The sequence below is a fragment of the Eretmochelys imbricata genome, chromosome 2 (genome assembly GCF_965152235.1).
Source record: "Eretmochelys imbricata isolate rEreImb1 chromosome 2, rEreImb1.hap1, whole genome shotgun sequence".
NCBI lineage: Eukaryota > Metazoa > Chordata > Testudines > Cheloniidae > Eretmochelys > Eretmochelys imbricata.
The window spans coordinates 71,058,035-71,080,958 of NC_135573.1; the positions used below are offsets into that span (position 1 = coordinate 71,058,035).

The window sequence follows — 22,924 nt, forward strand, 5'->3', positions numbered from 1 at the left end:
GTTGGATTTGCAGGGGAGCCAGAGCTATCTTAATGGGACTTGATCAGTGTTCCCTCAATTTTTTTTACTTTCATGTGCAGAATGAATTTTGTTATGTGCACCAATGTCATACATCACCTCCATATTGGTGCACAAAACAAAATTCATGTGGTGGGGGTTGGGCCGAAGGGTTCGGAGTGTGGGAGGGGGCTCAGGGCTGGGGCAGAGGGTTGGGGTGCGGGGCGGAGGTGAGGGATCTGGTTGGGGGTGTGGGCTCTGGGGTGGGGCCTGGGAGGATTTGGGGTGCAGGCTACCCTGGGGCTGTGGTGGGGAGAGAGGACTCCCCCAGACCTCTCTTGCTGCAGCAGCTTGGGGCCGGGGGGAAGGAGCCTCTCCCCAGCTGTGGCAGCTCTGGCGGGCCTGGGCCGGGCAGAGGGAGGGGCTCCTCTCACCCCAGCCATGGCAAGTCCATGCTGGGGCTGGCAGGGAGGGGCTCCTCTCCCCCCGGGCCATGGCAAGTCCGTGCTGGGGCTGGCAGGGAGGGGCAGCTCTCCCCCCGGCTACAGCAAGTCCATGCTGGGGGAGGGGCACCTCTCCCCACCGGTGCCGCCGCCCTGAGCCCCTGCACGGGGTTTATTAGGCAGTTGTGCAGCCACAAAGCTTAGAATGAATTTAGGATTCGGTAGTTTCCCAGGCAGTAGACCAGGGGTCGGCAATCTTTCAGAAGTGGTGTGCCGAGTCTTCATTTATTTGCTTAAGGTTTCGCGTGCCAGTAATACATTTTAACATTTTTTAGAAGGTCTCTCGCTATAAGTCTATATATTATATAACTAAACTATTGTCGTATGTAAAGTAAACAAGGTTTTCCTAATGTTTAAGAAGCTTCATTTAAAATTAAATTAAAATGCTGATCTTATGCTGCAGGCCCGCTCAGCCCGCTGCCAGCCTGGGGTTCCGTTCACCTAGGCCGGCAGCAGGCTGAACGAGGCCTGTGGCCGGGACCCCGGCTGGCAAGGAGCCAGCAGCCAGAACCCCAGACAGGCAGCAGGCTGAGCAGGGCCTGTGGCCAGGACCCCAGCTGGCAAGGGGCCGGCAGCCAGAACCCCAGTCTGGCAGCAGGCTGAGTGGCTCAGCCCGCTGCCACTCAGCCCGCTGCCAGCCAGGGTACCGGCTGCCGGCCCCTCTCAGCCCACTGCCTGTCTGGGATCCCGGCCATGCCCACAAAGAGTGGGTACCTACCTTCTCCCTGGTTCTAGCCCATTCTCTTCCTCTCTGTACTGAGCTGAGGGTGGGAGTGCACTGAGCACAGAGCAGGGGGTGAAGGAGCAGGCTGGGGGTTGGGGTGCAGGGTCTGGCCAGGAGCTAGAATGAGGTAGGGGGCTCAGGGTTGGGGCAGGAGGTTTGGGTGTGGAGTGCTTACCTGGGCAGCTCCCATTGGGTGCGAGGGGTGCAGGTGGGAATGTGGGGGGGCAGGTGCACGAGCTCCCATTTGGTGCTGGGGGGGGGCTGCGGGTGTATGAGGAGGGTGCAGGAGTCAGGGCATGGGATGTGGGGGGGCTGGGTATGTGTGGGGGATGCTGGAGTTGGGGCTGGGGTCATGGAGGGGTGCAGGGGTCAGGGCAGAGGGCTGGGGGCATGTGAGGGGGGTGTAGGGTTCAGGGCAGAGGCCGGGGGGGGGGGGCCGTGTATGGGTCAGGGCAGAGGGCTGGGGGTGTGGGCTAGGGTCATGGGGGTGGTCCCAGCCCAGTGCCCAGAGCAGCTCGCGGCAGGGGGCTGGAGGGGATATGCCCTGATTCCACTCCCCTTCTCCAAGGCCCCGTCCCCACCTCTTCTCCGCCTCCTCCCCAGAGCAATGAGCACACTGTGGCTCTGCTTCTCTTCTCCCCCTCCTTCGCAAGGGCGATCAGCTGCAGGGAGGGAGAGGAGGAGGGACAGGAACCCAGCATGCAGGGGGAAAAGGCTGGGGAGGGGGGGAGCTTGCCTGCCCTGCAGCAGCAGCAGCTAGCAGGACCAAGCTTCTTTACCCTGCCCCCGTGGGGGGCGGAGGAGGGTGGGCTGGGGCAGGCAAGATTTTTAATGGCACGCTGCTGCCCTCCGGGGTCCCGGCCTGGGTTCGGCAGTGGGCTGAGCAGGGACGGCGGCTGGGACCCGGCAGGCAGCAGCGTGCCATTAAAAATCACATGCCATAGGTTGCCGACCCCTCCAGTAGACTATTCTGTGTTACAGGCCATGATAGGCCTTAGCAATAGTACAAGCTGTGATAGGGTTGTAGTTTTAAGCAGGTGGGTTGAGCGCTGGAAATATGATTTAAGGATCAAAAGGGAGTGGGGGCAGATACAAATGGGTATCTATAGTCTGTCTCTGACAAGACAGCCCTGAGAAGTAATCCTGTTATGGAATTAATACTGGTGTGCCAACTTGGACAAAATTCCAGTATTTCCTCATTGATCCCTGCCATTCACAAAATATAGTGCACAAAATAAAAACACTTGCTCCCACATTAACTACATGATTTGCCTGTGAAAAGATAAAAACTGAGTACAGACAAAAGAATGTCCTATCATGAAGGAGACTGTTTCAATTGTTTTTAACTACCAATGATTTGGAAACAACATTCTTTCCTTTGGTAAGGAAAGAAACTGCCACTCAACAACAGTAGCATCAGATGACTGAGCAGCATTGGTGGATTCAGTGCCACTCTGCTGGTCGATTGCTGGCTGTGCAGGATCTTGAGTTTGTAGTGTTGAGTCTGTGTTCATCCCAGGATTTTAAAGGGATAAGGTGGGTGAGATAATGACTGGGTATACCAGGCCCGCTGTGGGAGGCCTCATGGCCCTGCCACACCCCGCCGAAAAAAGGGCAATGGAGAGGGTCCTCCAAGCTGCCTATAGTGGCTGTGTGGGACAGCCAATCAGGGCCCAGCAGTCTAATGTAAAAAGAGCTGTAGGGCCAGATGGAGTTCAGTTCCTTGCTGGAGCTGGAGGAGTGTGGCTGGTGTGTGGCTGGCTGACAGACCTACAGGATCTCGGATGAGGTAGTACTGCCAGAAGCCAGGGAGAGCGAGAAGGAGCCCTGAGCTGGTTGCGGGGACTTCATCCAGACAAGGCCCTGAGGTAAGGTTGAAGACAGGACAGGGTCCCAGGGAAGTGGTCCAGGTAATTAGAGCAGCAGTGTGACTTAGATAAAGGGACACAGCAGATAGCTGCTATCTACAAGGTCCCTTGGATGGGACCTAGAATAGTGAGCGGACCCAGGTCCACCTTCATTAGCCATTGTGGGAAGTGGCCTGGAGAGTGAGGCACCCCAGAGGGGGTCACTTAACTATAGTGGCCCAGCTGGAGAGCTGTAGCAAGGAAGCCCCAAGAGGGTGGAAACATTGTCTCCAGGGAGGGAGCCCTGGGGTCTGCTCTGTCCCAGAGGAGGGACAGTCAGAGTGTGTGTGTGCAGGCGCGCACTCAGCCAAGGGAGTGCTCACAAGAGGTGATTGCACCCCGTTACAAATAACGTCTTAATTGGACCAACCCCAGACTTGAAGAAGAGCCCCGTACAGCTCGAAGGCTTGTCTCTTTAACAAACAGAAGTTGGTCCAATAAAAGATATTACCTTACCCACCTTGTCACTCGGATCTTGAGGGTAAATTGGGAGCAAGAGTTTGCAGCACAGCAGTGGGGGAAGAGGATGAGGAAATGAAGAATCACTAATTTTGTGCCTCCAGGCTCTAAGCCTTTAAAATAAACACCCAATAGGATTTGCCATGTGCCTCCAGCTAAGAGCTATCCACATTACAAGCTTATTGCCTACTACCATAGGATCCTACTGAAGCACTTTACTTGGTATTTGAAGGGTGAGGCCCTTAGTATACTAGGCCCATATCCTTTTTTTTCTTTAGACAAAGACTTGACTGTGTATTCTTGTAGAGACCAACAATCTGTATTAATGCATAGCTCTAGGATGAGGTTTCAAATGTCAAGAATGTAGCCATCTGCTATTTTTAGCCTTGACCTCGCTTGTATATTCTTTTGCTGCAGCAGTTACGCCATAAACCAACCTTAAGTCATGCTCAAAAGCATTGATTGTCATATATAAAAGGCTAGGTGTGCACTTTTAGCTGTGATCAATCTAATCTGTGTAATATCCTAATCTTGAGTAAAGTATGATGCGTAACACATCTCCACAATACCTGGGTTTATGCCAACTTCATTTCTTGTGCATCAGGTTTGTGTAATATTTCTCAAGACATGGTAAATACTCTTTCAGACATTTTTCTTTTCTTTTATCTGTATGATAGTTGGTTTATATGCAGGTGTCTTGACTCTGGGCTCTGTGAAAGCTTTGACAAATATAAGGTGTACAATGATGGACCGTAATACTACTTCAGACTGGTTTCAAAAATAAAAATATAAAGATTACCTGCAATTTGTTGTTTTTTCAAAAATTAAGTATTTCATGGAGGGGGAGGTTGACTTTATTTTTTTATACTTAAACGACAGCTACACATGGGTTTACATTCTTAGACTTACGACATACTGAAATAATAGCATGAAATGAATTTACCTGTTCATCTTAATGGAGTGTTTAAAATTTAAAGTCTAATGACTACTGAAACTCCATCATGGTTAATGATTTTCCCCTTGGTCGTTCTGTGAGTAATATCCAGCTAATTCTGTGTTCTGTTAGGTTTGGAAGTGACTCTTATTTGAAATACTAATGTTCCAGTTATATGAAACAAATAATCGCAAAGTTTTCAGACTATGGACTGATTAATGCAATAGTTCACGGGCCACCTCTTGGCCTACTCAGAATCATATGGACCATCTTTCTGTCAGTTTGCCATTATGTATCTATACAAACGGCTTACGTGGAAAACAAGGTTGCATTTTTAGCTGTTTAATGCAATAAGTGAGTTGTATGTTTTTGGAAAAGATAAGTGTTGTCTAGTTTCGGTCCTCATTTCTTCACCTTCTCATCTAATCTTTCTCAGAGATGGTAACAAAGAGAAACCACAATCATGACTATCCTGCTCACTGCAAGTCATCAGCAAATGCTCTGCAAATTATCAGTGGTATGTGAATCTGTTCTACAGCATAGTGCTGCAAGTGCAAATAGAATATTCCTCTGGGATGAAAATGATGCTTTTGAAGAGGGCCAGTTCAATATAGGGCTTAGAGGAGCATAAGTGGTGTATAGGCCTTGTCCCGGCCCTCTCCTGGGGGTGAATTTGGCTTCTATTAAATATTGATTGTGGATAATTGAGCGGCTTGTTAATATCCATGTTTAAACATATGCTAAAGTATAGTTTACATTTCCATCACTGTTTAAAGTGTTATGCTTCCTTAGTGCAGCTTATGGTATCTTATAAATCGTCTATTAAACTTGTACCATCAGCAAAGTCAGTTAAGCTTAATAAACTAAAATATTTTTGAGTGATGCTCTTTCTGTCTTTAAATGCTAAATTGATAGAACTATAAAAATGGGCTAAGTGGAATAAGGAGAAAAAAATAACCTTAACTTTTTCAGAATTTCTATTATTGAAATTACTATTACTATTATTATTACAGATTTTTTCATCCATTGGGTTGATCAAGTTGTGTTTTTAATGATATGTTTGTTTAGTATAGGTTCAGATTTTGTCAGCTAATTACACTAACACTTTTGTAAACCAAGAAAAACACTTCCTTTGAACATGTCAGTGTGGACCCCAGTGTGCCTCATGAGAATGATATCAGAGGGTTTTTTTTAATAGTATCCGTTGTATCCGTGCCATGTGTATGCCCTCTGTCCTCATGCTCCTATACAAGTACAAAGGGGTGGGGTGACACCCCCTCTCCTTCATTTCCCTCTTCCCACCCTCACAACATTCATATAACTGCCATAATGTGTATCAATCTGTCTGGATTAAGTGTTGATGGTTAGATTCCCCTCCCCCATATAGGGCTTCTTAACAGGGTGGTCAAAACCTGTGAACTTCAAGCCCTGTCCATCCTGCAGTTAGCTAGTTCCCCTGAAAGATAGACACTGCAGGTATATCTGCTGTTTAGGAGTCATATATATATGTTGAGCAGATATTTCCCCACAAGAACACAGAAGTTGAGATATGAGTCTGAAGTATTGTCTTCTGGAACAATCCATGAAGGCCTCATCAGACCCTGAGGAGACAAGCTCCAGAGTTCTGCTAGTGGGCAAGTCAGGATTGTCCAATGCTTTTATCTAGCAGGCAAGTGATGCCGAAGATCAGCAGTGAGCAGATGGTGCGAAGAGAAGACCCAGCACTGACGCCTCCAGCACTGAAGCAGACACCAGGATCATTGGCACTGAAGCTGGCACCAACAACGCTGGTACCAAAGTTCAGCACTGATAGGAAGTGCTGCAGGTATAGAGGCAGCAACTCCAGGAGTAGGTCAGTGTCCTTCCATCAGGACAAACTATGTAAAGTGTCTAGAAATAAAACCACCAAAGCCTGCACAGTGGTGAGGGCTGGTGGCAATGTTCCCTCTAATTTTTGACAGGCCGTGTGTGCAAAAAGTTTTTTCTGTGCAAATTTTTGTGTGCGCGGTATTTTGCCTTGTGCACGGGGTTTAGGATCTGTGTGCGCGCACGCATGCACACAGCTTAGAGGGAACAGGGGCTGGTGGTAAGGAGCAGCCCATGAGAGAGACAGACTGCTCCAGTGGCACATCTCTCCGTGTTGAGGCCTACTGTGGATGATGTGCTCCTTGGAGAATCAGGACATTCATTGGTGCCAGAGCACCGACTAGTACAGACCTCAGTATCACATACATCTGAACTGCCCTAAGAAGTTTTATTCCCTCTCTCTGTCACAGGGGCATATGTTCTTGCTTCTTTTCAGCAGTAAACTCTCTCCTCCGAGATTGGTGGTCAGCAGCACAGAAGGTCCTGCCAGCTTTCCTAATAGGGCTCAGCTGCCATGGGCTTATCAGGAATGGCACTGGACTGGACAGTACCAAATGACCCATTCTGTATTCCTATGTATGCTCTCAGCTTGCAGGAGGCAGACTTCCATATAGCTATCCATCTGGCCAATGCTACCTAAGTTGCACAGTGGGGCCTATCCTTTACTAGTACAGAGTTCTGCCGTTTGGACTCTCCACAGCACCAAAAATAATCACGAAATGCCTGACAGTAGTGGCAGCACAGTTAAGGAGATAGGGAATCTGCATATATTGTAGCTAGATGATTGGCTGATCAGAAGCAGGTCCCAACAGGAGACTGCTACAGCCTTAGACATGTCCTCTTGTTGCTCTGTCATCTAAGACTCCTTGTGAACTATCAGAAATCATGCCTCACACAATCACAGCCGATAGAGTTCACTGTAAGCAAGAACCCGCGTCCCAGAAGACAGATTCTGGTCTCCAGTTGCCGGCAAACTACCTAAAATGAAATCAAATGACAGAGTGTACGTGTCTGTTACTCCTTGGTAACATTTTGGCATATACATTTGTGATGCTGCTTGCCAGATTACGTTACAAATGTGGTAGAGGTCCACATGCTCCCAGTCCAGACATCTCATGAATAAGGGTTCGTCCTGCCTCAGGTGCTGCGAGAGAGCTTACTTGGTGGCTTGACCCAATGAATGTACCAAAAGGGGTTCCTTTCTCTACCCTGTGCCAAAGACTTATCACAGGCTCCTCAGGGACAGGCTGGGCCATATGCAGATGCAAGGCACATGCTGTCAGGGTGACCTAGAACTGCCCATGACTCTTCTGGAGCTGAGGACTATCAGACTGGTCTGTGTAGCATTTCTTTCCAGTTCTGCAGAACTCTACGGTGAAAATCCTGACAGACACGTCCATAATGCATTATATGAACAAGCCAAGAGTTGCTTGGTCATCCCCTTTCTATCAAGAAGCCATCAAGCTTTGAATGTGATGTCATCAAACCCTGTTGTTTTTACACCTTCCAGGGGTCAACAATGATGCATGGTAATCATCCATAAATTGTCGCTGAGGAAGTCCTTGATAGGGCCCATATTCTGTAAGTGGGGGCTCCCATAATAGAAACCTCTTCACCACAGAAGAGGGGGACAATGGATCGACGTTCACAACATGTCCCTTGTAAATACCCAGTTACAGCTTGTCTGTGGTCTAGAAAAACAGATGATCCATCTAGCATTTCTAATTTGAGGATTACTAGAGTCTTGGCCAACTGGTCAAACAAGTTCTAGACAATGATTTTCTAGTCATAGATCTAGCTATGCTCTAGCTTAAGGTCCTCCAGCTGAATGTTGAAAGATTGTCTGCTGCAAAGTTGGACCTTATTGGTATTCTGGTAGGGATGAAATTGTCTAGAATTATGCCAGGTTGGTTAGTATATGCAATGGCTCTGTTTTTGAGAAATTGACATTTCTGTGTGCATATTGGTGATACAAGTGCTTGGCGGCACCAGAAGAATGACCTTCCACAAGGATCATTATTATCTCCAACATTTATTAAACGTATATTCAAATAACCTACCATATGTTCTCTGTTCTGAAAGCAGATATGGTGTTCTGAAAAGAAAGCACAGTGTTCTGAAAGCAGATATGGTGTCTGTGGCCGATCATTGTCATTGGTGGTGCCTGATACCAAGTGGAAGTTAGACTGTGTCAAGTGTTTTCCACTTACATCGACTTCAGAGAACTGAACATAGTTCTCAATGGTCAGCAAATAAAGCATGATTCACACCCAGTATATCTAGGCATCACATTGGCTAGAACTCTCCGATATCATGACCATCTTAGAAAAACAGCAACTAAGGTCAAAACACACAGCAGCTTGCTTGGAAAACTGGCCAGAACGACATGGGGTGCCAATGACGAAATGCTAGAAACTTCAGCCTTGGCACTCTGGTATTCAGCAGCGGAGTATTGTGCTCCAGTATGGGCTCACTCGTCTCACACAAAGATGATCAACCTACAACTTAATTCCAACATGTGTATTATTTCAGGCACACTTAAATCTACTCTTCTACCATGGTTACAGGTTCTCTGCAATATTACTCAACCCAGTGTTTAGAGAGAGGAAAGCATAGCAAAGCTTGTGACAAAATTGCATGTTATGCCCACATCTACCATTAATTAAAGAGTTGTTTTATCCGTCAGATGGCTGTCTGCCCTCACGTTGCCCATTGTGGATAAACTTACTGGGTGAGGGATTTATGGTAGAGGATGCATGGCAAACTTCATGGTCTGCAGAGAAAGTGACAAATTATCTTGTCTCAGACCCCACTCAAAGTCAGCACGGGTTTGATTTACGACAAATGCAATGGAGCCTTCTGAATTCATTTTCTACCGGACATGAAATGTGTGCTGCAGTGGAATTTTGGTGACATTTTAGAGACAGTCCATTATGTCAACATGGGCACCCACAAATCATGACACACATTGTTGAGGACTACAAAATGACTCAGATTCCTGGAGGTCTTCATGCCTTGAGCATCGTTAATAAGAACACTGTGGCCTGGCTTGATCGGATTGTATGCGCCAAATAAATAAACCACAGAAGGCAACATTAAATGCCTGAAATTCGGCTCCAGAGGCAGCGTGAGCCAAGGCCGATTGCCAGAAGCCTTTCTCCTTCTGTGGCCTCAAGGACTCATGTATGCCTGACTGCCAATTCTCCTCATCCCAGGGTAAAATCCAAGATCAAACCGGGCAAGGTTACGATAATCCTGATTAGTCTGTTGCTGGTTGATACAGTTTTGGCTGTCATACGTATTTCAAGTGGCCTCTTGTGCACCTCTCAACCTGCCCTCTCAGAACCAAGAACCAAGGTCACATGCTACACCCAGAACCACGGTCATTGCATCTGATGGCATGGAAGTTGTATGGTTGAATGCTACTGACAGACACTGCTGCTTACAGTTTCAGGAAAATCTCTTACAAAGCAGAAAACCTTCCATTAGGAAAACTTACTCTCAAAATGGATTTTTTTTTTTAAAAAAATAGGTAGCCCAACAGAATCTGGACACAGTAGAGCCCCTGATACCAACAATCCTCAACTACATGCTGTATCTGAAACATACTGGACTGTCATTTGACTCTCTCAGGGTTCATCTTGCAGCAGGATTGGTGTGTCACACCCTGGTACAGTCATACTGTGTTCTCACATCCCATATTATAAAAATTCAAGAGCCTACTTAATTCTTACTTTCTGGTTAGAGACCAGAATCTGAAGCAGGCCTCAGCATGGTCTGAAAACTTATGGAGCCTTTGTTTTGAACCACTATCTAATCGCTTGGTATACCACTTGACCATCAAGACTGTCTTTCCGTTTGCTGTAACTTCAGCACGGAGAATCAGTGAACTCCAAGCTCTGGCCAGAATGTGTTACACATCCCTTCCATAGAGAGAAGGTAGCATTGGGACCAAACTTCAAGTTCATCTCTAAGGTGATGCTGGAATTCTATCACAACCAATCAGTTACCTTGTCCATCTTTTTCCTGAAACCTGCACTTAACACTAGGAGCAGAGCTACATACTTTGGACATGTTGTTATTTTAATAATACTAAGCTCTTCAAGCTGTCTTCCACCCTTCTTCATGGATATATCCTGCCTATCAAAAAGCCACGCCATATTGTCTCAGATAATCTTAGTGGATCAGACCGTGCATTTCCACCTGGTATCAGATGGCTGATGACCATCTCCCTCTGAACATCAAGGCACACTTCCATGAAGGCAGAGGCAGCATCTTCTGCCTGCCTCAGGAATGTGCCAGTCTCTGAGATTTCAAGGCTACAACATGGAACAACCCACTGACTTGTGTTAAATATTATGCCCTTCACATGGCAGGCAGGTGAGATGCTAAATTCAGGTCAGTACTTCAATCACTGTTCGATAAAGCTGAAACTCCTCACTCCTACTACCAAGGGAGGGTACTGCTTGCCATTCACTTACCATACTGACTGCATCACAAAGAACTACAGTTACTGTTGGATAAGTAACCATTCTATTCCCTACAGCATCTTCCCTTGATCTATATTCTTAGATTTCTATGTAATGGATGCCAGTATTCTGTCTGCTGTAATAAGTAATTAAATATCCTATCTGTCAAGGAGGACAAGCACTCTTTAGAGTACCTATTTTCTTTTAAATTTAACACTTACTAATGCTAATGTCTGGTGCCTCCCGGTTCCTTGAATGTATCCTTTTGTTTAAATGGAGATGTCTGGAAGTCCATAGGTTAGACTTTTTTTCTTGGCATTTAGAACAGCAAGCATTGAAACCACTGTTACATAGTAAATCAGATAAAAAATTGTTGAAAGAATATAGCCTTTTTTTCTGACGCTTAGAGAGCTGGACTACCCAAACTTTAATTTTGGATAATAGGATAGTTTTGTAAAAGAATGCATCAAGAACTGATTGTTATAGATGGAAAAACCAAGAAAAGTAATAAGTGGCTTATATAAGGGTCCCTTGAGAAAGCCCTTGTGATTTACGGTGTTGTAAAATGCACATGTAAGTTCTCCATGACAGGAAATGTATCTCAACCTGGAAATGACAAGCTATACAACATATGGAATGCATGTGGGCCAAACACCACCTTCAGCATTCAACCTATGCTAAGTGTGGCAGGGAAGGGAGTGGAATTTCAGACAAGAAAAACAAACCTAGTCTGACAGGAAACAGTTAGTTGGAAAGGAGTCAGTGCCAGTTCTAGCTCAAAGAAAATAACTGCAGTACTCTGTGTGGGCAGTCCAGGCAGATGATTAAACAGTTTCCCCTGTCCAGTTCCCATAGATAAATAACACCTCAATAAGGGAACTGCAAACATCTGCTACATAGAAGGCCATAAGAGATGCCCACAATTCAACCCATAGTCTGGAAGTACTCTTTGATTCCTCATTTATGCTTAGCTCAGTGAGGATTCCCACCTGACGTTATTCTGAAAATTATATTGCTCAAACTTAAGCCCCAGTTCTGTAAACTGCTCGGCGAAGGCATGCACTTACACCTGCATGTTGTCCCTTATGCCATGTGGAGCCCAACTGACTTCCGTGGATGTGCTTGAGCAGACACTCTGGGTGCAGAGGACTCCAGGTGAAAATAAAAGTGCATCCACACAGATCAGTTTTAACATCAGTGGGGCTGTATGTGAGCATAGGAGTTTGCTTTGCTGTACAATACAGATTTTTATACTGCACTCATCACTACAGTATCTAGTGCCTTCCATTAGTGCATTAAGTAATCTGACTAGGTATCTGTCACATGTCTGTTTCTCATCTCCCAAGAGGGAGAAGCATGTGCAGTGGAGTGTCTTGCTTTGGTAGTGTCTTTTTAAATATGAATATACATGTTGCTGTAAGTTACTCCTGATGGAATTCTGCACCTAAAATATTGTGTGCAGAATTTTTAAAATTCTGCATATTTTATTTGTCAAAATAACACCATATAATCATGCCATTTTGAATTGTTTTGGTAATTTTATTTCAAAATGCCTGTCGGCAAGTATGTCTGTAACAATACAGACAACAAAAAAGAATCAGGAAATATTTTTTAGCAAATAGATTCCTTACTAGGCATATTAGCACATCTATATGGCCCCACAGAGTAGATGGCAATATTAATATTTCCATGCATGTCAAGCACAGAAGACTTTTAGGGTATGTCTACACAGCAAAGAAACACCCGTGGCTGGCCAGTGCCAGACAACTCAGTCTCTTGGGGCTCAGGCTGTGGGGCCGTTTCATTGCTATGCAGACTTCAAGGCTCAGACTAGAGCCGGAGCTCTGGGACCTTCCCACCCTGAATGGTCCTAGAGCCTGGGCTCCGGTCCTAGGCCACAGCGATGAAACAGCTCTGCCGCCCAAGCCCTGAAAGTTCAAGTTGGCTGGCATTGGCCAGCCTTGGGTTTTTCTTTGCTGTGTAGACATATCCTAAAGGGCAGCACATCCTTATTTTGAGAATGAGGCAGATCACTACAGGTCTTGCTCGACAGTTTATCATCACATAGTACCAATGTCCACTCAGTGCTTAGAATATTCCAGCCAGTTTCTGAATTCTAGCTAGCAGCAGCTCCTAACGAAAGTCAGTGAGAAACTAAACTTTTCATGAAGTGAGCATCTTAAAATACCCAAGGGGATACAAACAATAAATTCGGAGAAACTGCTCCTTAAAAACATCTTTCCAAACTCAGAATAGTGGTCAGTAGTTGAGTAAGTATCCTGTCTTATATCTGCAAATAGGCTAGTTATAGATAAGCTAATTATCTTTAAAGGGTACTATATTTCTCCAGTATTCTCAACAGGGGAGTGGGAGTAAGGGATGTCTCAGAATAACAACAGGCAGAGCCCCAAAACAGGCTAATGCCTAACAAGGAACAAGAATGAAATATATAATTATATTCAAAATTGGTCAACTTGAATCAGGAATATGCTAAAAGAAATGAATACTTTAAGGGGAGGGGGGAACAGTTTAGAGGTAGGGGCCCCATACTTTGGAAGACTGCATCCGATGAAGTGAGCTGTAGCTCACGAAAGCTTATGCTCTAATAAATTGGTTAGTCTCTAAGGTGCCACAAGTACTACTTGTTTTTTTGAGTTTTCTGTAGCAAAAGTTGTCCAAAATAAAAGAAAAGGGGGGTGTTATGGATAGTGCCCAGTAGGAGATCATGTTTGGTATTTATTAGAATTATTGAAACATTTGAATTAAAAATATATATAAAAGGTGCCCTGCAAAAGCAAAGTTTGAGATTGTCTTTTTTTTTTAATATAAATATGCCGGAAGTGTTCCCTTCCTCTCATGTCATAAAGGGTGCTCTGCTTGTTTTTCACATTAGATATTCAGATCCTACCTAGCCAGGAAAAGATGATGATGACTGGACAACTGGTGAAATGATATCACAAGAGTCATGACTGAAAGCTTGAACAAGTGATGAGGGGTTGTGCTTGTCCACGTATATGGCTGCATATTTTGCTGGGCGTGGGGAAGCCATCAAAATGTGCTTTTCCTCCCTGATCCTAGAAGGGCACATTTTGATGGGCTCCCCTTACCTATCAACACCGGCTCCTTAAGATCTGTCCTCCTTTCCACGACCCAACCCATGTCATGCAGTAAGTATCCAGATTATATCTGGACTCCATGTTGTAGACACAAGAGCCTGGGATTTTGGATTAAATGGTTTCGCTTCCATCCACTTTAACTCCAGTCTCACATAATTACAGAATCCCTGACTGATTCAGTGTACTTTGGAAAGTGAATCACTTGCTGAAACCAAGAGCTAAGGGCAGGAGCCTCACTGAGACTTCGGTTTTTCAGTGCACTTGCTCGGTTGGTATGTTCAAAAAAGGTTGTACGTTCCCAATAGCAAAAAGAGCCCATTTTGACATGATGGGGAATGGATTTCAAGTGACTCTGTACACAAGGCCTTATACCCTGGAATGTTGCATTGGTAAAAGTTCTGTTGGCATAGTGCAGGGATCGGCAACCTTTGGCACACGGTCCCTCAGGGAAATCCGCTGGTGGGCTGGAACGGTTTGTTTACCTGCAGCGTACGCAGGTTCAGCCGATCCTAGCTCCTACTGGCCGCGGTTCGCCATTCCAGGCCAATGGGGGCTGCAGGAAGCAGCGTGGTACGTGTAATCAAAACAATTGTGTTAGTTGAGCTCTTGTCCACTGGAGTAGAGTGGAGTGGGAACTGATGAGTGGAGGATTGGTGGCTCAAGGAATGGGCTGGAGGGTATGATCCCTCCCAGAAACGCAGAAAATTTAAAAAGGGATTTATGTTTTTTAAGTGTGTAGCAGAGGGGAGATACTACATGGGGTAATAAAGATATGTAAACTCAAAACTGAAAGGGCATGAATAGATTGCAGTGGGTGTCAGTTCTTATGCAATCCAATCAGCTTAATGTTCTGAAAGGTTTGTGAAAATACTGTGCATATAACAATTCCACTGGGCATTAAGAATCTTATTAGGAGAATTCAAATAGTTTTACTTATTGAATTTGGAAGCTAAATTTTCACAAATGGGTATTTAAGTTTAACATGCAATTTTCAGTTCTCCAATAATGAATGCATTTTCTCCAGTATATTCAGCCATTTGGAACATGCGTTCCTGAATATTTTGTCACTGTTTTGTAGATTCTTCTTTATTGACCTTCTGCAATTCTTAAAGTACATATATCACTGTTCAAGGGCAAGTTGCACTTTAGAGCTCTTTAGTTTCTCTTAGTGCAACCTGTCATCAGAGAGGTGCACTCATCTTCACCCTTCTCAGGTGGAACCATGCAGTCCTACCACTACAATGCTGCACTCCCCACCTCTCACCTCTAGTTTACCGATTGTGATAACATGACAGATCCACCTATGCTTGGCATCTGTAAGCCCTTTTCTTCCAGGAATCTGACCAGTGGCTGATTAAAATGTCTTTGAAACAGCTTCTTTAAAACAAAGTATTATTTATTCACCCAAAGGCATGTAGCAAGCAGAGAAAAGGGATAAACCCAACGCCTGGGTCTTACCTAAACTTTATTCCTTCTTTGCAAGTTTTAATTGTGAGGAAAGAATATAGACATCCATACCCTTGAACTGGGAGAGACAAACACCTCTGCAGAACTCTGAGAAACTCACCTCCTGTTGCAGCTGCTCAATTGCCTCCTTTCCTCTCTTCTTTGGGTCAGGGTCTTTAACCTGAAGCCTGGCAGAAGGCCATTTACCAATTAATAGCTCCCCCATTGTTCCGTTAAGGACTGTTGGTATTCTTTCTGGGGCACCTTATCTTTGTCATTGTTTTGATTTATTTCCTGTTTCTATGCTCCTATCAGCTTCCTTTGATTTAACTCCAAGCAGGTATATTGAGGTGCATATATTTATAAAATATACAGATGGCTCCCTCATTCTCCACAACATACAATATTCATTATTTGCAAACTATTTGTATTGCATATTACTGTATTTGTTACATTCATTTTGGACACAAAAGACCCATCATCTGGTGACAAAGCAGCAAAACAAAAGATGATGGAAGGACCAAAATACCCATATTGATTTTTCTGCTCACATTCAAGTCCAGAGGGGACCATACTACTTAAAGTTATACAAGGTGTACAAAATATTTGTCCATGAGTTACTTTCAATGGTTAAAATGTTATCTGAGACAAAACATTGTATAGGTAAAAAATATAAATTTATGAAGACAAGTTACTACCACTGAATTGTGTATAGATCTGTACCCTAAAAGATGAGAATACTACATCATCATACAACAGCAAAATGGAGCCTTTGTCTTTAAGAGGAATATGGGGACTGTTGACTCAGTTTGAGTTTATGTTGCTAAGCCCTGGTCTACACTAGGACTTTAGGTCGAATTTAGCAGCGTTAAATCGATGTAAACCTGCACCCGTCCACACAATGAAGCCCTTTATTTCGACTTAAAGGGCTCTTAAAATCGATTTCCTTACTCCACCCCTGACAAGTGGATTAGCGCTTAAATCGACCTTGCCGGCTCGAATTTGGGGTACTGTGGACACAATTTGATGGTATTGGCCTCCGGGAGCTATCCCAGAGTGCTCCATTTGTGAGCGCTCTGGACAGCACTCTCAACTCAGATGCACTGGCCAGGTAGACAGGAAAAGAACCGCGAACTTTTGAATCTCATTTCCTGTTTGGCCAGCATGGCAAGCTGCAGGTGACCATGCAGAGCTCATCAGCACAGGTGACCATGATGGAGTCCCAGAATCGCAAAAGAGCTCCAGCATGGACCGAACGGGAGGTACGGGATCTGATCGCTGTTCGGGGAGAGGAATCCGTGCTATCAGAACTCCGTTCCAGTTTTCGAAATGCCAAAACCTTTGTCAAAATCTCCCAGGGCATGAAGGACAGAGGCCATAACAGGGACCCGAAGCAGTGCCGAATGAAACTGAAGGAGCTGAGGCAAGCCTACCAGAAAACCAGAGAGGCGAACGGCCGCTCCAGGTCAGAGCCCCAAACATGCCGCTTCTATGATGAGCTGCATGCCATTTTAGGGGGTTCAGCCACCACTACACCAGCCGTGTTGTTTGACTCCTTCAATGGAGATGGAGGCAATACGGAAGCAGGTTTTGGGGACGAAGAAGAAGATGATGATGATGATGAGGTTGTCGATAGCTCACAGCAAGCAAGCGGAGAAACCGGTTTTCCCGACAGCGAGGAACTGTTTCTCACCCTGGACCTGGAGCCAGTACCCCCCGAACCCACCCAAGGCTGCCTCCTGGACCCAGCAGGCGGAGAAGGGACCTCTGATGAGTGTACCTTTTAAAATACTATACATGGTTTAAAAGCAAGCATGTGAAAGGATTACTTTGCCCTGGCATTCGCGGTTCTCCTAGATGTACTCCTAAAGCCTTTGCAAAAGGTTTCTGGGGAGGGCAGCCTTATTGTGTCCTTCATGGTAGGACACTTTACCACTCCAGGCCAGTAACACGTACTCAGGAATCATTGTACAACAAAGCATTGCAGTGTATGTTTGATGTCATTCAAACAACATCCGTTCTTTATCTCTCTGTGTTTATCCTCAGGAGAGTGAGATATAATTCATGGTCACCTGGTTGAAATAGGGTGCTTTTCTTCAGGGGACACTCAGAGGAGCCCATTCCTGCTGGGCTGTTTGCCTGTGGCTAAACAGAAATGTTCCCCACTGTTAGCCACAGGGAGGGGGGAAGGTTGAGGGGGTAGCCATGCGGTGGGGGGGAGGCAAAATGCGACCTTGTAACGAAAGCACATGTGCTATGTATGTAATGTTAACAGCAAGGATTACCCTGAAAGAGTGTAGCCACTGTTTTATAAAATGTGTCTTTTTAAATACCGCTGTCCCTTTTTTTCTCCACCAGCTGCATGTGTTTCAATGATCACAGGATCTTCTTCTTCCCAGAGGCTAGTGAAGCTTAGAAAGAAAAAAAAACACACTCGTGATGAAATGTTCTCCGAGCTCATGCTGTCCTCCCACACTGACAGAGCACAGACGAATGCGTGGAGGCAAATAATGTCAGGGTGCAGGAAAGCACAAAATGACCGGGAGGAGAGGTGGCGGGCTGAAGAGAGGGCTGAAGCTCAAATATGGCGGCAGCGTGATGAGAGGAGGCAGGATTCAATGCTGAGGCTGCTGGAGGACCAAACCAGTATGCTCCCGTGTATGGTTGAGCTGCAGCAAAGGTAGCTGGAGCACAGACTGCCACTGCAGCCCCTCTGTAACCAAGCGCCCTCCTCCCCAAGTTCCATAGCCTCCACACCCAGACGCCCAAGAACGCGGTGGGGGAGCCTCCAGCCAACCAGCCACTCCACCACAGAGGATTGCCCAAAAAAAAGAAGGCTGTCATTCAATAAATTTTAAAGTTGTAAACTTTTAAAGTGCTGTGCTTAAAGTGCTGTGTGGCATTTTCCTTCCCTCCTCCACCACCCCTCCTGGGCTACCTTGGTAGTCATCCCCCTATTTGTGTGATGAATGAATAAAGAATGCATGAATGTGAAGCAACAATGACATTATTGCCTCTGCAAGCGGTGATTGAAGGGAGGAGGGGCGGGTGGTTAGCTTACAGGGAAGTAGAGTGAACCAAGGGGCGGGGGGTTTCATCAAGGAGAAACCAACAGAACTTTCACACCATAGCCTGTCCAGTCATGAAACTGTTTTTCAAAGCTTCTCTGATGCGTACCGTGCCCTCCTGTGCTCTTCTAACCTCCCTGGTGTCTGGCTGCGCATAACCAGCAGCTAGGCGATTTGCCTCAACCTCCCACCCCGCCATAAACGTCTCCTCCTTACTCTTACAGATATTGTGGAGCACACAGCATGCAGTAATAATAGTGGATATATTGGTTTCGCTGAGGTCTAAGCGAGTCAGTAAACTGCACCAGTGCGCCTTTAAACGTCCAAATGCACATTCTACCACCATTCTGCACTTGCTCAGCCTGTAGTTGAACAGCTCCTGACTACTGTCCAGGCTGCCTGTGTACGGCTTCATGAGCCATGGCATTAAGGGGTAGGCTGTGTCCCCAAGGATACATATAGGCATTTCAGCATCCCCAACAGTTATTTTCTGGTCTGGGAATAAAGTCCCTTCCTGCAGCTTTTGAAACAGACCAGAGTTCCTGAAGATGCGAACGTCATGCACCTTTCCCGGCCATCCCACGTTGATGTTGGTGAAACGTCCCTTGTGATCCACCAGAGCTTGCAGCACTATTGAAAAGTACCCCTTGCGGTTTATGTACTCGGTGGCTTGGTGCTCCAGTGCCAAGATAGGGATATGGGTTCCGTCTATAGCCCCACCACAGTTAGGGAATCCCATTGCAGCAAAGCCATCCACTATGACCTGCACATTTCCCAGGGTCACTACCCTTGATATCAGCAGATCTTTGATTGCGTGGGCTACTTGCATCACAGCAGCCCCCACAGTAGATTTGCCCACTCCAAATTGATTCCCAACTGACCGGTAGCTGTCTGGCATTGCAAGCTTCCACAGGGCTATCGCCACTCACTTCTCAACTGTGAGGGCTGCTCTCATCTTGGTATTCATGTGCCTCAGGGCAGGGGAAAGCAAGTCACAAAGTTCCATGAAAGTGCCCTTACGCATGCGAAAGTTTTGCAGCTACTGGGAATCGTCCCAGACCCTCAACACTATGCGGTCCCACCAGTCTGTGCTTGTTTCCCGAGCCCAGAATCGGCGTTCCACAGCATGAACCTGCCCCATTAGCACCATGATGCATGCATTGGCAGGGCCCATGCTTTCAGAGAAATCTGTGTCCATGTCCTGATCACTCACGTGACCACACTGACGTCACCTCCTCGCCCAGTATCGCTTTGCCAGGTTCCGGTGCTGCATATACTGCTGGATAATGCGTGTGGTGTTTAATGTGCTCCTAATTGCCAAAGTGAGCTGAGCGGCCTCCATGCTTGCCTTGGTATGGCGTCTGCACAGAAAAAAGGCTTGGAATGATTGTCTGCTGTTGCTCTGACGGAGGGAGGGGTGACTGATGACATGGCTTACAGGGTTGGCTGCAGGGAGCTAAAATCAACAAAGGGGGTGTCTTTACATCAAGGAGTATTTCAGGCAGGACTTCATGGAGGGTTCCAATAAGAAATGGTGCACCTAAGTTATTGTTCTTATTGGAACAAGGAGGTGAGCCTGGCCTCTGATTGATACATGGCTAGATTTACCTCGCTGCACCTTCTCTGTGAGTGACTGCAGCGTGACCTAGAGGAATGAGTCCCCTAGACAGGGGACGGGGGGAAGCAAATGAGTACAAAACAAATCTGGTCTATTTCTTGTTTTGATCCACTCCATCTATCTTTTACATCTTTGGCTGGCAGCAGACGGTGCAGAAGGACTGCATGCCATCCACATCTCATGGCTGCTCGGCAGAAGATGGTACAGTACGACTGCTAGCCATCCTCATCTCTTGCCTGCCTGGCAGAAGATGGTACAGTACGACTGCTAGCAATCCGTATCGCCTGCCTGCTCACCATAAGACGGTTCAATAGGACTGACTGCAGGACTAAAGAGAATGACCTGGTCAAGTCACTCCAAATTTAGTCCCTGCGCCCGTGTCTGCCCAGGCGCTCCCAGCTGACGTGGCCAGGAGCACCTCGGACACGACGAGGACTACCAGCAGTCATATCGCACCGTCTGCTGCCAGAAGGCAATGGGTTGCTGCTACTGTGTAGCAAAGCCGTACCACATCTGCCAGCACCCAGGAGACATAGGGTGATGGTTACCTGAGCAGGCTCCATGCTTGCCGTGGTATGGCATCTGCACAGGTAACTCAGGAAAAAAGGCGCGAAACGATTGTCTGCCCTTGCTTTCACGGAGGGAGGGAGGGAGGGAAGGGGGGCCTGACGATATGTACCCAGAACCACCTGCGACACTGTTTTAGCCCCATCAGGCATTGGGATCTCAACCCAGAATTCCAATGGGCAGCGGAGACTGCGGGAACTGTGGGATAGCTATCCACAGTGCAACGCTCCGGAAGTCGACTCTAGCCTCGGTACTGTGGAAGCGCTCCGCCGAGTTAATGCACTTAATGCACTTAGAGCATTTTCTGTGGGGACACACACACTCGAATACATAAAACCGATTTCTAAAAAACCGACTTCTATAAATTCGACCTTATTCCGTAGTGTAGACATACCCTAAGTGATACCATTCTTAGAGTTGCTAAGCAAGAATAAAGCAGACTAGGACATCCCTTTAAATTTCTCCAGGACAAGTTGCTAGTACATGAATTTTCTTTCCCTAGCTTCTCTTGTGATATGTTTACATAAAGGTTACAATCCACCTCCAGACAACTACTGGTGGCTTCATTTACAATTCTTGCAGGAAAGCCTTAGAGTTACAGAAATCTTTCATACAGTGATAATGGGCTAACGTTGGCCAAGTTAATGTTGTGGAAGCATTTTAACTCTTGAAATTCCTGACATTTGTTTATTTAAATTCCTAACATTAATGATGCCCCAATGTAATTTTTGTATCACTGTAATATTTCTACATCAGTCTCTTCATTCTGTTTGCTTTTCTTGTCACAAAATTCAGCAGTTCTGCTGTATTATGGACATTGTACAACTAGGGTTCTCTGGTAAAGTACCTCACTCCAGCAATAGTGTTGCACTGGTAACTTCAATAAACCGAACGTTAAGGCCCAGATTTTCAGTCAGTTTTAGGGTTGTATAATTGTGTATACCTGCAGTTTGTATCCTTGCAAATTCCTGACTTCTTAGAAGACACAAATAGAAATGCATAAACTAGGGATTTGAATAGGCATATGAAAGAGTAGTCTAAAACAGGCCAAAACCTCACTGGGATATATGATCCTGGCTGCAAGTGCCAGCTGGAATGAGTTTAAGTAGTTAGTAGTAAAATAGCAGCTGGTATGGTTTTTGTGAATGAAGTCTTATATATTCTATTAGAATGCATTCAAGCCATACAAGGCAAAATGCCCATATTTGCTTGACACACATTAATTAGCAGATAATTGGAGCCAGGCGAATTTCTGCTAACATTTTATTCACTAATTTTTTAAAATACAAATATGCAAATTAAGTGTGGTGTTGTCATCTCCTATTTAACTGTTTTGGTTTATGTGTGTGTACCATTGTCAATGTATTGATTGGAGTGATACAAATATTTGTAGTTTTTTTTTATCCTCTAGTGGCTAACATGAAAAGTTCTACCACCTGAGCTCCCAAGTGTATTGGATTTTGTGGAACATTCCACTTTTGAGTAGAATTGGGCTGGTGGTAATTCTGCACTGCCAGTGCAGATAATATTCTGGGGGGGGGCTCCATCCATATATGAAGCCTAGGTGGAGGTCTGTGGCATATATGACAACTTCCTGCCATATCCTTGGGTGACCATATCAAATAAAGTTAAAGTATCTTTGGGGTCGACTGGTGATTGTGTTCTACTCCTTGGGGGCAGGCTGCCACAGCTCCTCCAGGGACCAAAACCAGTGGGTGGTGGTGAAGATTATAATACCCCCCAGAGAGGTACCACCTCCCAGAAAGGCTCACATATATTAATTTAAACTGGATTATTCAGAGACCAAGAGATAAAGGCAGGATTTTTGGATAAATAGCCTGAGTTTACACCGACTTGGGACTCTTCTTCCTGATCCGACAGATGGACAGGACTTTATGTCCAAGGGATGCCCCAACCCTGGAAGAAGAGTTGGAATGACTTTCACCTGCTTGAGCCCCATAATCCTGGGAAGCCTTTTGTGAGCTTTTTAGCATGTATATAAAAATGTTTGTTGGGTTTTTAAATATATTTTCTCTGAAATGCTTTTATCTGAGGAATAAAAGTGCTTGCTTAGAAAGAGCCATGTGGTAACTTGTAACTGTTAGTAACACACTAGTAATTGCTCTTGAAGAGACTGCAAAGTACACATGCTGGCGTTTTAGGCAGGCTGGCTTGCTGGAGATATCACAGTAGATGGCAGGGGACTGTGCAGTTTTCACACCCCTCTTCAGAAAGGCATGGAACAAGGGT

The 22,924-nt window shown here is 45.7% G+C and overlaps 1 protein-coding gene across 6 annotated transcripts in view; it reads left to right on the forward strand.

The window, feature by feature from the left end:
- PCMTD1 (protein-L-isoaspartate (D-aspartate) O-methyltransferase domain containing 1) overlaps nucleotides 1-22,924 on the forward strand; it is an 85,265-nt gene that overhangs the window by 17,357 nt on the left and 44,984 nt on the right. Inside the window, exon 1 of one of the 6 annotated variants that reach the window (XM_077810290.1) lies at nucleotides 5,021-5,041. The exons of the other annotated variants lie outside the window; for them this stretch is intronic. The gene's annotated coding sequence lies outside the window, so the exon portion shown is untranslated. Of the gene's footprint in view, nucleotides 1-5,020; nucleotides 5,042-22,924 lie in introns of those variants that run through there. 6 annotated transcript variants of the gene reach the window in all.